This window comes from Halichoerus grypus, chromosome X (genome assembly GCF_964656455.1).
Source record: "Halichoerus grypus chromosome X, mHalGry1.hap1.1, whole genome shotgun sequence".
Taxonomy (NCBI): domain Eukaryota; kingdom Metazoa; phylum Chordata; class Mammalia; order Carnivora; family Phocidae; genus Halichoerus; species Halichoerus grypus.
Window position 1 is genome coordinate 36689938 of NC_135727.1, and position 13212 is coordinate 36703149.

The window sequence follows — 13212 nt, forward strand, 5'->3', positions numbered from 1 at the left end:
CCCGCTGAGCAGAGAGCCCGATGCGGGGCTCAATCCCAGGACTCTGGGATCATGATCAGAGCCGAAGGCAGACGCTTAAACATCTGAGCCACCCAGGTGCCCCTAAATCCAAGTTTAGAAGATATCTGGAAATATTTAGGAATTAACAACAAGGGTACCAGTTCATACTTAGAAGACTTTTTTCTTTAAAAAATATTAGTTCTATAGAAGTGCTTTTAAAAAATTATTGTGCTACTGAAACCTGTGGGCAGCTTATTAAAAATACAGATTCCTGGGCCCCACATCCAGAGGTTCTGATTTATTTTTTATTTATTTTTTAAATATTTATTTGAGAGAGAGAGAGAGCAGGGGGATGGGCAGAGAGAGAGGGAGACAAGGAGACTCCCCGCTGAGTAGGGAGCCCAACACAGGGCTGATCCGGGAAGCCTGAGATCATGACCCTGGGCCGAAATCAAGAGTTGGACACTCAACCAACTGAGCCACCCAGGATCAGAGATTCTGATTTAGTAGGTCTGGAGTAAGACCTATAAATTTACAGTTTCAGTAAACTTTTTAGGTGATTCTGTAGTAAGTGGTCTTCTTTTTTTTTAATTTTTTAAATTTTATTACGTTATGTTAGTCACCATACAATACATCATTAGTTTTTGATGTCTTCTTACCAAACTGTAAGAAATGCTGTTCTATATGAACTTGATTTTATCAATGGGCTGATCAGAAAGAATTCTGATTAAATCCTAATGTCAGTGGTCTAGATGGCAGATGAAATGTGTCCCTTGTAGATTTAATCATATGACCTTGCAAATAAACATACCTACTGACATCATTCTGGTGGCTATATACTAACTGGGAAGAAAATAACTGACAGGATTCAATGGCTTCTTTAGTGCTGAATCCACATGCCCAGAATTACAGAATAACAACAATAATGCCAAAAACAAGACCCATAAAGTGGACATGTGGGAGCTGACTGCAGTTTATTCTATATTTTCAATTTAATTCTTGTTTGGGACCTACTTATTTTAACTGTATGATCAAATTTCCTAAGTTCATCTCAGAGTAATTTTAGGATGTCTTAGAATACCTATCTTGTCATGTAAAGTAATGGAGAGGTCACAGCTTTCTGACTGACTTATCCTATAGCAGCCCAACACCATACATCTCTAGTCACAATCCATAAATATTCAGTGATGGTAATGGCATCTAAAACATTCTTCTCTATTTCCAGACTATGCCTGAATGTATGCTAACATAAGCCATAAATGGGAGATGAAGTAGTCTACTATTCAGCTTAAAACAACATATACTGTGCTTGCACCAATTACATACATACACATACAGAAACACATTCATATCACAGGACTTTCAAACTCCACTTAGCTTTTTAGTCTCCTACCCCATGGTCTAGCTGAACTTATTAGAACAAGGACAACTCATTCATTGTCATAGACCAAAGCCATTGTTTAGTGTCCTCAGAACCCCACCTTGGGTATGGCTAGTCCAGGCAATTGTCCAGGCCCTGATCTTTGACTGACAGAAGGATCTATCTTCAATAATAGGAAATAATTAGTTCCAGACTGAACATAAGTCTAGTTCTGCCTAACAAACCTAAAAGTAAGAACTGAACATATCGTTCTCTTTCCAAGTGGTGTCACTATGCCCCAGAACAAAACTAAAGAATATTTATAGGAATACAAAAAAAAAAAAAAAAATCCAACCCCAACAAAGTAAGACTCACAATATCTGGTATCAAATAAAAAATTACCAGGCATGCAAAGTGGCAGGAAAAGATGACCCATAATGTGAAAATAAAATCAACCCACCAAAACTGGCCCACTACTGACATAGACATTACTATAAGCAGAAAAGGATACTTAAAATTTATTATAACTGTATTCTACACATTAAAAGTTAAAGATATGGAAGATATAAAGAAGACCTAAATCAAATTTGTAGAGATGAAAACTACAATGTGTGATATGTAAAATGCTACTAGACATAATTAATAACGGACTAGATAATACACCTAAATCCACAAAAATAGATAGTATCCAAAACGAAACACAAAGAGTGAAGAGGAGAAGAAAGAGAAGGAAAGAAAAAATATTTAAAGATGATGGACAAAAATTTTCCACATCTGATGAAAATATAAAAACACAGATCCAAGAAGATCAAGAAAAACCAAAAAAAAAAAAAGAAGAAGAAGAAGAAGAAAACCGCACCAATTTACATCATAATCAAATTTCAGGAAAGCCAGTGATAAAGAGAAAATCTTAAAAGTAGTCAGAGAACTCAAAAACAAACTGAGGGTTCTAGAGGGGAGGGGGGTGGGAGGATGGGTTAGCCTGGTGATGGGTATTAAAGAGGGCACGATCTGCATGGAGCACTGGGTGTTATGCACAAACAATGAATCATGGAACACTACATCTAAAACTAATGATGTAATGTGTGGTGATTAACATAACAATAAAATTTTTTTTTTAAAAAGTAGTCAGAGAAAAAAGACACATTATGTAGAGAAATAAAGAAAAGAATGACAGATTTTTTCACTGGAAACAATGCAAGTGAGAGGACAGTGCAGTATTATCTTCAAAATACCAAAAGAAAAAACTGTCAAGGGAAAATATCTTCTAAAAATAGAGAGGACACACCCCTATACTTTTGAGTATGTACCCAAAAGAAGTGAAAGCAGGGACTTGAACACGTATTTGTACACCCATGTTCAAAGCAACATTATTTACCATAGTTAAAAGATGGGAACACTAATGTCCATCAAAAGATGAATGGTTAAACAAAATGTAATATACACATAAAGTAGAATATTATTCAGCCTTGAAAAGGAAGGTAATTGACATATGCTATAATATGGCTGAACATTGAGGACTTTATACTAAGTGAAATAAACCACTCACCAAAAGACAAATATTGTGTGATTTCACTTATATGAGGTACCTAAAGTAGTCAAATTCATAGAGACAGAAAGGAGAAGGGTAGTTGGCAGGGACTGATAGCAGGGGAGTGGAGAGTTAGTGTTTGATGGGTATAGAGTTTCAGTTGAGAAAGATGAAAAAGTTCTGAATATGGATGTTAGTGATAGTTGTACAAAAATGTGAATGTATTCAATGTCACTGAACTGAATAATTTAAAATGGTTAAAATGGTAAATTTTATGTTATGTATATTTTACCACAATAAAAAAAATCTTTAAAAATGAAGAGGGATTAAAGATGTTTTCAGACACATAAAAAGCTGACACAACTCATCACCAGCAGACCCATGCTTCAAGTAGTGTTAAAGAAAGTCTGTCAGACAGAAGAAAAATTATACTAGATAGATACATAGATCTACAAAAAGAAATAAAGAACACCAAAAATGGTACACATATGAGTAAATATAAGAGAACTGTCTCTTATTATTTTAATATTTTAAGAGATAATTGTTTAAAAAAATAAAAACAATTTATTGTGATATTTGTTGCATGAATAAAAGCAAAATCCATGACAACTGTAGCACAAAGGCTTAGAGGAGAGAAATGGAATTTTACTGTTGTAAGGCTCCTATACTATATGGTAAGTAGTATAATATCACCTGAAAATAGATTGTGATTAGTTAAAGATGTATATTATAACCAACCCCCAAATACTAATAAAATTACAAAACAAAGACTTAACGTTAATAAGACAATAAAGGAGATTAAATGGAATTAAAAATGTCAGTTAATCCAAAATAAAGCAAAAAACAAAAAAGACAGGAAAGGGAACAAAGAACACATATGACAAAAGAGAAATAAATAACAGGAGGAGAGGATTAAAGCTAGCCATATCAGCACTTACATTAAATGTAGATGGTCTAAACACCGGAAAAAACTCAACTGTCCATCCATATGTGAATGGATAAACAAACTGGTATATCCATACAATGGAATACTGCTTATAAATAAAAAGGAATAAATTGTTGATATACAACATTTAGATATATCTCAAAATAATTACATTGAGTTAAAAAAGCCAGACCAAAAAAAAAAAAAAAAAAAAGGATATGTACTGTATGATTCCATTTATATAAAAATCTGAGAAATGTAAACTATTATACTGTGACCAAAAGCAGTTTTCTGGGGCTGAGAGGGGATTCCAAAAAGGCCTGTTACAACTTTGGGAGATAATGGATATGTTCACTATCTTTATGGTAAGAATGGTTTCATGGATGTAGACATATGTGAAAAGATTAAATTATACACTTTAAATATATAGAGTTTATGTATGCCAATTATACCTCCATAAAGCTGTTTTGGTTATTTTTTTTAATGTACTATGGGAATTCTGAGCAGATAGACTCAAAATGGATCACAGTAGTAGGACATGGAGGCTAAGTTTCTCATCAGATGAGTGTTAAGAATGATCTCTAGGGGTAAATTATCCTTTTCTAGGATCTGTATTTGCCTTGAAATGATGGAAGTATGGAAAATCTCAAATTGCATGCCCAAGTCTGAAATGAATTAGTTCCACAGAACCTAAGATAGAGAAGGGTCTTAGAGGTCCAAAGGTTTTCAAACATTGTTCCACAGAGCACTGGAGTACTTCTGAGTTCTCCAGAGTGTATGAAGAGGGTGGTGTTACAGGAGTTGAGAAGACGTAAGAGTTAATTCTTTCTCTTCCATCCTGACTCAATTAGAGCAGCTCTACTCTTATCTGCTTTACATACTGAATTTCAGAGTAATATTTTATTTTTTCATTTTTTTTACTTTTGAGAGGGGGAGGGGCAGAGGGAGAGGAAGAGAGAATCTTAAGTAGGCTCCACACCCAGCATGGAGCCCAATGTGGGGCTCGATCTCACAACCCTGAGATCATGACCTGAGCCGAAATCAAGAGTGGGACGTTTAACCAACTGAGCTATCCAGGCACCCTGAGTAATATTTCATTTTAAAAAATAAAAGTACCCCATGACTAAAAAGATAAAAATGGAAAATCACAGGTATAGCTCAAAAAAATGTGCTATGTGACTAATTATTTACTACATCCATTTACTGTACTTATTGTAGAGTAGCTAAAATGTTAGAGAGATTGGGAGGTCCTGCTTACTATGCTAGTTATTCTAGTTATAGCATAGCATGGGAAGGAAGAAGTTCTTGAGCAAGAAAGCACAAGGGGAAAGCTAGCTGACCTGATTTTTCATGAGCCAGTCTTTGTTTAAAATGATACAGATCAATACTAATAACAGCAAACATTTATTGAGCACTTACTATGTACCAGGCACGGGATAATCACTTTACATGTATTAAGTCCCTAAATCTTCACAACCATCTTATGGAATAAGAGCTATTTATCACCCTCAATTGTCAGATGTGGAAAACTGAGGCATAGAGGGATTAAGTAGTTAAGAGCATAGAGCATAGAGTTAAAAGCATAGAGCTATTAAGTGGTGAAGCCAGGAACAGAACCCATATATGCTTGACTCCAAAGCACATGCTCTTGACCATTAAATGCTATTGCTCTCTAGATCAACTATTTTCAAACTATATGGAATTGGCTCATGGATGTGTTGGTGGTATGGAGAGGGAATGAGAAGGGGGGAGGGAATCTGACTCTTTGCCATCACTATCATCACTTTGTGATCACAGCCGCTCTACTTCTATTTGTTTATATAAGATGTCCACTGAACACATATGTTCACTACTAAAAAAATTTAAAGAGGTTTGAAAAGCACTGATAATAGTATGATCCCCTCATGTTACAAATGAAAATACTGAGGACACAAAGGGAATGTACTCTACCTTCAGTAACAGTAACATAACAAGTACGAGGCAGGTCTTGACTCTGTCCAGCATTCTTTCTTTCTTTCTTTCTTTTTTTTTAAGATTTTATTTATTTATTTGAGAGAGAGAGAGAGAGAGAGAGCACATGAGAGGGGGGAGGGTCAGAGGGAGAAGCAGAGGGATGAGAGGGGTGAGGAAAGAGTTCTGGGAATCCCTGGCCCGTGGCTATAGGGGTGAGAGCCAGCTTGGTGCCTCCTCAAGGTGGGGCTCGGGGCTGAGCGAGGTGGCTGCTTACCCCTGCCTCCCACCCGGCCCACCCCAATTACCCTTCGAGGAAATGTCTTGCCTGCCCTTCTGGTCCAAAGTGACTAGAAATTTTTTAAAGACCTTTTTTTAAAAGAAGAAGAAGAATGTAGCAGGAGGGGAAGAATGAAGGGGGGGAAATCGGAGGGGGAGAAGAACCATGAGAGACGATGGACGCTGAAAAACAAACTGAGGGTTCTAGAGGGGAGGGGGTTGGGAGGATGGGTTAGCCTGGTGATGGGTATTGAGGAGGGCACGTTCTGCATGGAGCACTGGGTGTTATGCACAAACAATGAATCATGGAACACTATATCTAAAACTAATGATGTAATGTATGGGGATTAACATAACAATAAAAAAATTAAAAAAAAAAATAAATAAAGACCTTTTTTTAAAGATTTTATTTATTTATTTGAGAGAGAGGCGGAGTGCACGGGCTAGGGGAGGGGCAGAGGGAGAAGCAGACGCCCCGCTGAGCAGGGAGCCCGATGCGGGACTCGATCCCGGGACTCCAGGATCATGACCTGAGCCGAAGGCAGTCGCCTAACCAACTGAGCCACCCAGGCGCCCCAGCATTCTTTCTTATATGCCATTATTTCACCATGAATCCCAACAAGATCTCATCAAAATTTTAGTGGAATACATGAGTTTTGAAAAATCAAAATTGAAAGTAAGCGATGTCTAAAGAGAATACCCTGTTCTGAAATTCAGAGTGAGCTGTACTCCAGGAAGTGATAGCCATCTCTAACATCCAGTACTAAAGGCAAAATATTTTTCCTTGACCACTAGTGGGCACTGAAGTGCACAAATAATTTAATGCTATAATGGAACTTTCTTAGTGCACATCAGGTACAAGTCTAGGTAGGAATTTATTTTTTTCTTTTTTTAAATTTTTTATTAACATATAATGTATTATTTGTTTCAAGGGTATAGGTCTGTGATTCATCAGTCTTACACAATTCACAGCACTCACCATAGTACCTACCCTCCCCAATGTCCAACACCCAGCCATCCCATCCTTCCCACCCCCCTCCACTCCAGCAACCCTCAGTTTGTTTCCTGAGATTAAGAGTCTCTTATGGTTTGTCTCCCTCTCTGGTTTTGTCTTGTTTCATTTTTCCCTCCCTTCCCCTATGATCCTCTGTCTTTAAACTTAAGCTTCATGCATCAAGCTTTTCGTAGGGATATGCCATAAAACTGAAGAGAAGATAATCACATCCAACCTTGCATTTGAAAATGACTCATCCAAGTTCTGGCAGAGCCAAGGTGCTAGGTTTGGTGCTCATCCTCTGTCTCAGATTTCAGGGCCATTTTTTCAGTTCCAGACCCTAAGACCTTTATCTCGGATGTAAACCTCAGAATTTGAGGGGGCTTATGAAACTCCTGAATTGTTACACAAAATTTTGCATGTATGTGCATATTTCTAGAGAGTGAATATTTAGTTTTCTTTAGAATCTCAAAGGAGTTCATAACCCCTAAAAAGTTAGGAAATGCTAGTTTGGACTGAGTTTCTATGAATGAACTGGGCATTAAGCCCTTTGTGAGATCAGAGGGAAGTAAGCTGTTAGCTTGACCTGAAAGCTCCAGCAATAGTAAAAAGTGAAGCTGGGGTTTTATATTTCTCCCTGCCTGCCTGCTGCTTAATCTCCTTTGTGGAGAGCGTGAGAAGAGGTAATAAAGAGAAACAAAAGCTAGATTATTTCTATGTGTTCTGTTTATATGATGTCAGATAACCTATTTAGCATAAACTCTTGCCTTTTAACCTGTTGTTTCAGTGTCATGCAGAGGTAGTCTGATACAGTGGGGTAAATATTGGCTTTAGAGACAAACAGACCTGGATTCAAATCCAGACTCCACCACTTTGGGACAATTTACTTAACTTCTTTGGGCCTCTGTTTTCTAATTTATAAAATGGGAATTATAGGAACTACTTCTTAATGTTGTACAGGTTAAATGGGATAAGGCAAAGAGCCTAGTAAATAGAAAGGGCATAATAAATAGTAGAAAATTTTTAATTAGAATTCACTATTATCACCATACACACAATCTTTCTACTCCAGTTTTTTAATTCCTTCTACTTATTTCTCTCTGTTCTGCTAAATCTATTTATTTTCCTGGTTGGTCCCTTTCTTCCATCTTCCTTGCTTCCCCTCTTTCTTTTCCAATATCTTTCTACCTTTCTCTATTTACTCTCTCTCCTTCTCTCACTGTATATGTCTCCCTGCTATTCACCTATCAGGAAAGAGGGAAATATGAAGCAACTTGAAGGATTCAAGACATGAATAGTCAAGGGAAAATAAAAGCCATATTTCAAAGATATCAGGTCTCTTTATTGAAGTTCTGCATCTTCACCTGAAATCTCATCTATAAATATGTAATTACCTCTAAACTTACCATGTCCCCTTGAATGGCTCAATCTCAGCCAAAATCAATGTCAGGTTTCCTGTTGCACTCTGAGCTGAAAATAAGTCCCTGGGTACCATGGAGATTTGAAGTTCTCCCTAAGCTCTTGAGCTTTTACATAAATGAAAATCCAAACATCCAAGCAATATATACCCAAGAACTTGTTTGCTACATTAATTAGTTAAAATATGATGCGAGCCCCCTTACCAATGCCATAGAGACAGAGGGCTGACTAATTTAAAAATCTCCTTTAAAGCAGAAAACAGTAAGAAAGGATACATAAATGCCTTAAATATTTTAACTTAAAACATAAATGTGCATTCCTTTTCCAATATTTTGATGTAGGACCAAGGCCTATTTATAATTTTCCTTGTATAAAACTCACCCATAAGTGTCATCAATGATTTCTAGTTTCAGTTCTTTTGACACGGAGTAAGAGCCTATAGGCACTTGTAAAGCATACTGACTGAAGAATCCTATATTGTATGATCTTATTCCCAATTATTTATAGATGTCGTAAACCCATTTGGCTTGACAGCTGCATTTTTAGTGACATGGATTTACTGAATTTTTCCAAATCAGTTTAGTATTCTTTTGTTTTTATTATTAAATGTATCATATAAAAATAACTTATAATGTGTATGTAAAATATAGAGAATAAATATTAAATGAAGATCCATGTACTCACAACCAGTTTAAGAAATATATCATCACAAATAACTTTGAAGGCTCTTGTGTCAAGAACTGTGAAGGGTCTGAGATTTTACCTACTTGTAAGTTGACAAGTTGGCCTGTCACAGTTTCACGGATGCTGACAAAAATCAATCTAGTTGTTTATCTTTATGCCAATACTACACTGTCATGATTATTGTAGTATTATATTAAGACTTGAAAATCAGCTTAAAAAATCCTCCAAATTTGTTCTTTTTTTAATTTGTTTTGGCTAATTTAGGTTCTTTATATTTCCATGTAAATTTGAGAACTATCTTTTCAATTTCAAAAAAAAGCATACCATCATTTTAATTGGGGTTGAGTTAAATCTGTAGATAAAATTGTGAATAATTAACATTTTAATAATATCAAATCTTCCTTCTGATTCATGAAAACAAGATATCTCTTTACTTACTTAGGTCTCCTTTGATTTTTCTTAGTTTTACACATCTTTTCTCAGATTAATCCATAAGTATTTAACATATTTTGAAGCTACCGTTAATGGCATTTTTTTCCATTGCAATTTTGATTGTTGCTAATATATAAAAATACGACAAATTTTTATTGATGTATAGTTGACACACAATGTTACATTAGTTTCAGGTGTACAACATAGTGATTCAACAACTCTATATGCTATGTTCACCACAAGTGTAGATACCATCTGTCATCATAAAACATTATTACAATACCATTAGCTATATTCCCTATGCTATAACTTTCATTCTTGTAACTTAACTCATTTCATAACTGGAAGCCTGTACCTCCCACTCCCCTTCACCTATTTTGCCCATCCACCACCACCCTCTCCTCTGGCAACTGTCAGTTATTTTTCTGTATTTATGGATCTGTTTCTGTTTGTTTGTTTTGTTTCTTAGATTCTACATATAAGTGAAATCATAAGGTATTTGTTCTCTATCAGACTTATTTCACTTAGCATAGAACCCTCCAGGTCCATCCATGTTGTTTGCAAATCCGAGATCTCATTCTTTTTTACGGCTGATTAATATTCCATTATATATATATCTTCATCCATTCATCTATCCATGGACATTTATGTTGTTTCCATAACTTGGCTACTGTAAATAATGCTGCAATAAACATAGGGATGCATACATCTTTTCAAATTAGTGTTTTCATTTTCTTTGGGTAAAAACCCAGTAGTGGAAATATTGGATCATGTGGTACTTCTATTTTTAAATTTTTGAGGGACCTCCATACTGTTTTCTACAGTTGTTGCACCAATTTACATTCCCACCAACAGTGTGTGAGGATTACTTTTTCTCCATACCAACACTTGTTATTTCTTGTCTTTTTTATTCTAGCCATTCTAACCGGTATAAGGTAATATATCATTATGGTTTTGATTTACATTTTCCTGGTGATTAGTGCTGTTGACATATTTTCTTGTGTCTGTTGGCCATCTATGTTTTCTAAGAAAAATGTCTATTTAGGTCCAATTAAGTGGGATTTATCCCAGGGATATGAAGATGTTTCAATATCCACAAATCAATGTGATATATCACATTACCAAAAAGAAAGGATAAAAACCATACAATTATCTCAATAGATGCAGAAAAAGCATTTGACAAAATTTAACATCTATTCATAATAAAAACTCCCATCAAAGTGGGTTTAGATGGACCATTCCTCAACATAATGAAGGCCATATATGGCAAACACACAGCTAACATCATACTCAATGGTGAAAAGCTGAAATCTTTTCTTCTATAATCAGGAACAAGACAAAGATGGCCACTCTCACCACTTTTATTCGACATAGTACTAGAAATCCTAGTCACAGCAATCAGAAAAGAAAAAGAAATAAAAGACATTCAAATTGGTAAGGAAGAAGTAAAACTGTCACTGCTGCAGATGACATGATACTACACACAGAAAACCCTACAGCCTCCAGCAATAAACTACTGGAACTAATACATAAATTCAGTAAAGTGCAGGATACAAAATTAATATACAGAAATCTGTTGTGCTTCTTTATACACTAATAATGAAGTTGCAGAAAGAGAAATTAAGAAAATAATCTCATTTATAATTTCACCAAAAAGAATAGAATACCCAGGAATAAACTTAACCAAGGAGGTGAAAGACCTGTGCTCTAAAAACTATAGATCACCAATGAAAGAAATTGAATATGACATAAAATGGAAAGATATACCATGCTCATGGATTGAAACAATTAATATTGTTAAAATGTCCATATTACCCAAAGTAATCTACAGATTCAGTACAATCTCCATCAAAAAACTAATAGTATCTTTCACTGAACTAGAGCAAATAATTCTAAAATTTGTATGGAACCACAAAGATCCCTAATAGCCAATGCACTCTTGAGAAAGCAGAACAAAGCTGGAGGTTTCATAATCTCAGATTTAAAGATATACTACAAAACTATAGTAATTAAAACAATATGGTACTGGCACAAAAATAGACACACAGATCAATGGAACAGAATAGAGAGCTCAGAAACAAACACATGCTTATATTGTCAATTAACCTCTGACAAAAGAGGCAAGAATATACAATGGAGAACACAGGTTCTTCAATAAACGGTGCTGGGAAAACTGGATAGCTGCATGCAAAAGAATAAAAGTGAACCACTTTCTTACACCATACACAAAAATAAACTCAAAATGGATTATAGACTTAGATATGAGACCTGAAACCACAAAACCCCTTAAAGGAAACATAGGCAGTAATCTCTGAGACAGCCTTACAACATTTTTCTAGATATGTTTCCTCAAGCAGGGGAAACAAAAATAATTGAGACTACATCAAAAAAAATTTTTTTGTACAGGAAACTATCAACAAAATGAAAAGGCTACCTATTGAATGGGAGAAGATATTTGCAAAGAATATATCTGATAGTGGATTAATATCCAAAATATATAATTTATACAACTCAACACCAAAATAACCAAATAATCTGATTTTTGTATGTTGATTTTCTATCCTGAACCTCTGCTAAATTCACTTAGTTTTAGTAGCTTTTTTTGGTAGATTCCATCAGATTTTCTACATAGAAGATCATATTGTCTTAAAATCATGACATTTTAAATCATGACATTTTCTACATAGAAGATCATATAGTCTTAAAATCATTTAGTTTTAGTTCTCCCTTTCCTATCTGGATTTCTCTTTCTTGCTTTATAGCAACGGACAGAACTGCCAGTCTACAGTTGAATATAAGTGGTAAAAGATTACTTTCTTGCATTGTCTCATGATCTCAGGGCAGAAACATACTTTCACCTTTACTTATAAAGTTAGCTGTAGTTTTCTGGCTGGCACACTTTATCAGGTTAAGATTTTCTTCTATTCCTGGTTTGCTGAGAATTTTTATCAAAAATGGATGGTGGATTTTGTCAAATGCTTTATCTGTGTCTATTATGATGATCATACGGTTTTTCTGTTTTCATCTATTACATTCATCTTTGAGAATCAGCTTGTCAATTTCCAAAAAAAAGGATACCATACTACCATACTCTGCCTCGTGAGCTCTAATTACCCTTCCCTCCCCAGACTCTCAGCTTCATCTCCTCTAATTACAGAGTTTAGTGGGCTCAGTCTGGGTTTCCCTCCTTGTGCCATGGGCTGAATACTCTCTCTAGACAGTAATCTAGGACTCACCTTATTTTTTTTCCTGTCTCTCAGGTATTACCACCTTTCCTTCAGTGATACCCAATGTCTTGAAAATTAATGTTTTATATGCTTTGTCCAGGTTTTTTAGTTGTTTTAGGTAGAAGGGCAAATCAAGTTCCTATTATTCCATCTTGGTTACAGGCAGAACCCTGTGGGTATTGAATTTTGTCAAATGCTTTTGCAGTGTCTATTTGAGAGGAATCTATAATTTCCTGCCTAAGGCCTATTAATGTTGTGAACTACATTGCTTGATTTTCAAATAGGAAATCAAACTTTCAATACAGGGATGAAAATAAACCATGAGTTAGTATCCTTTTTGTATATTGCTAGATTCTATTTGCTAATATTTTGCTATGGATTTTTGTTCATGTGGTATATTAGCCTATAGTT

At 35.3% G+C, this 13212-nt stretch overlaps 1 protein-coding gene across 1 annotated transcript in view; it reads right to left on the minus strand.

Annotated features, from left to right (window-relative positions):
- The window catches only part of LOC118528468 (uncharacterized), a 201832-nt gene that overhangs the window by 160062 nt on the left and 28558 nt on the right, over positions 1 to 13212 (minus strand). The gene's annotated exons all lie outside the window — the stretch shown is intronic.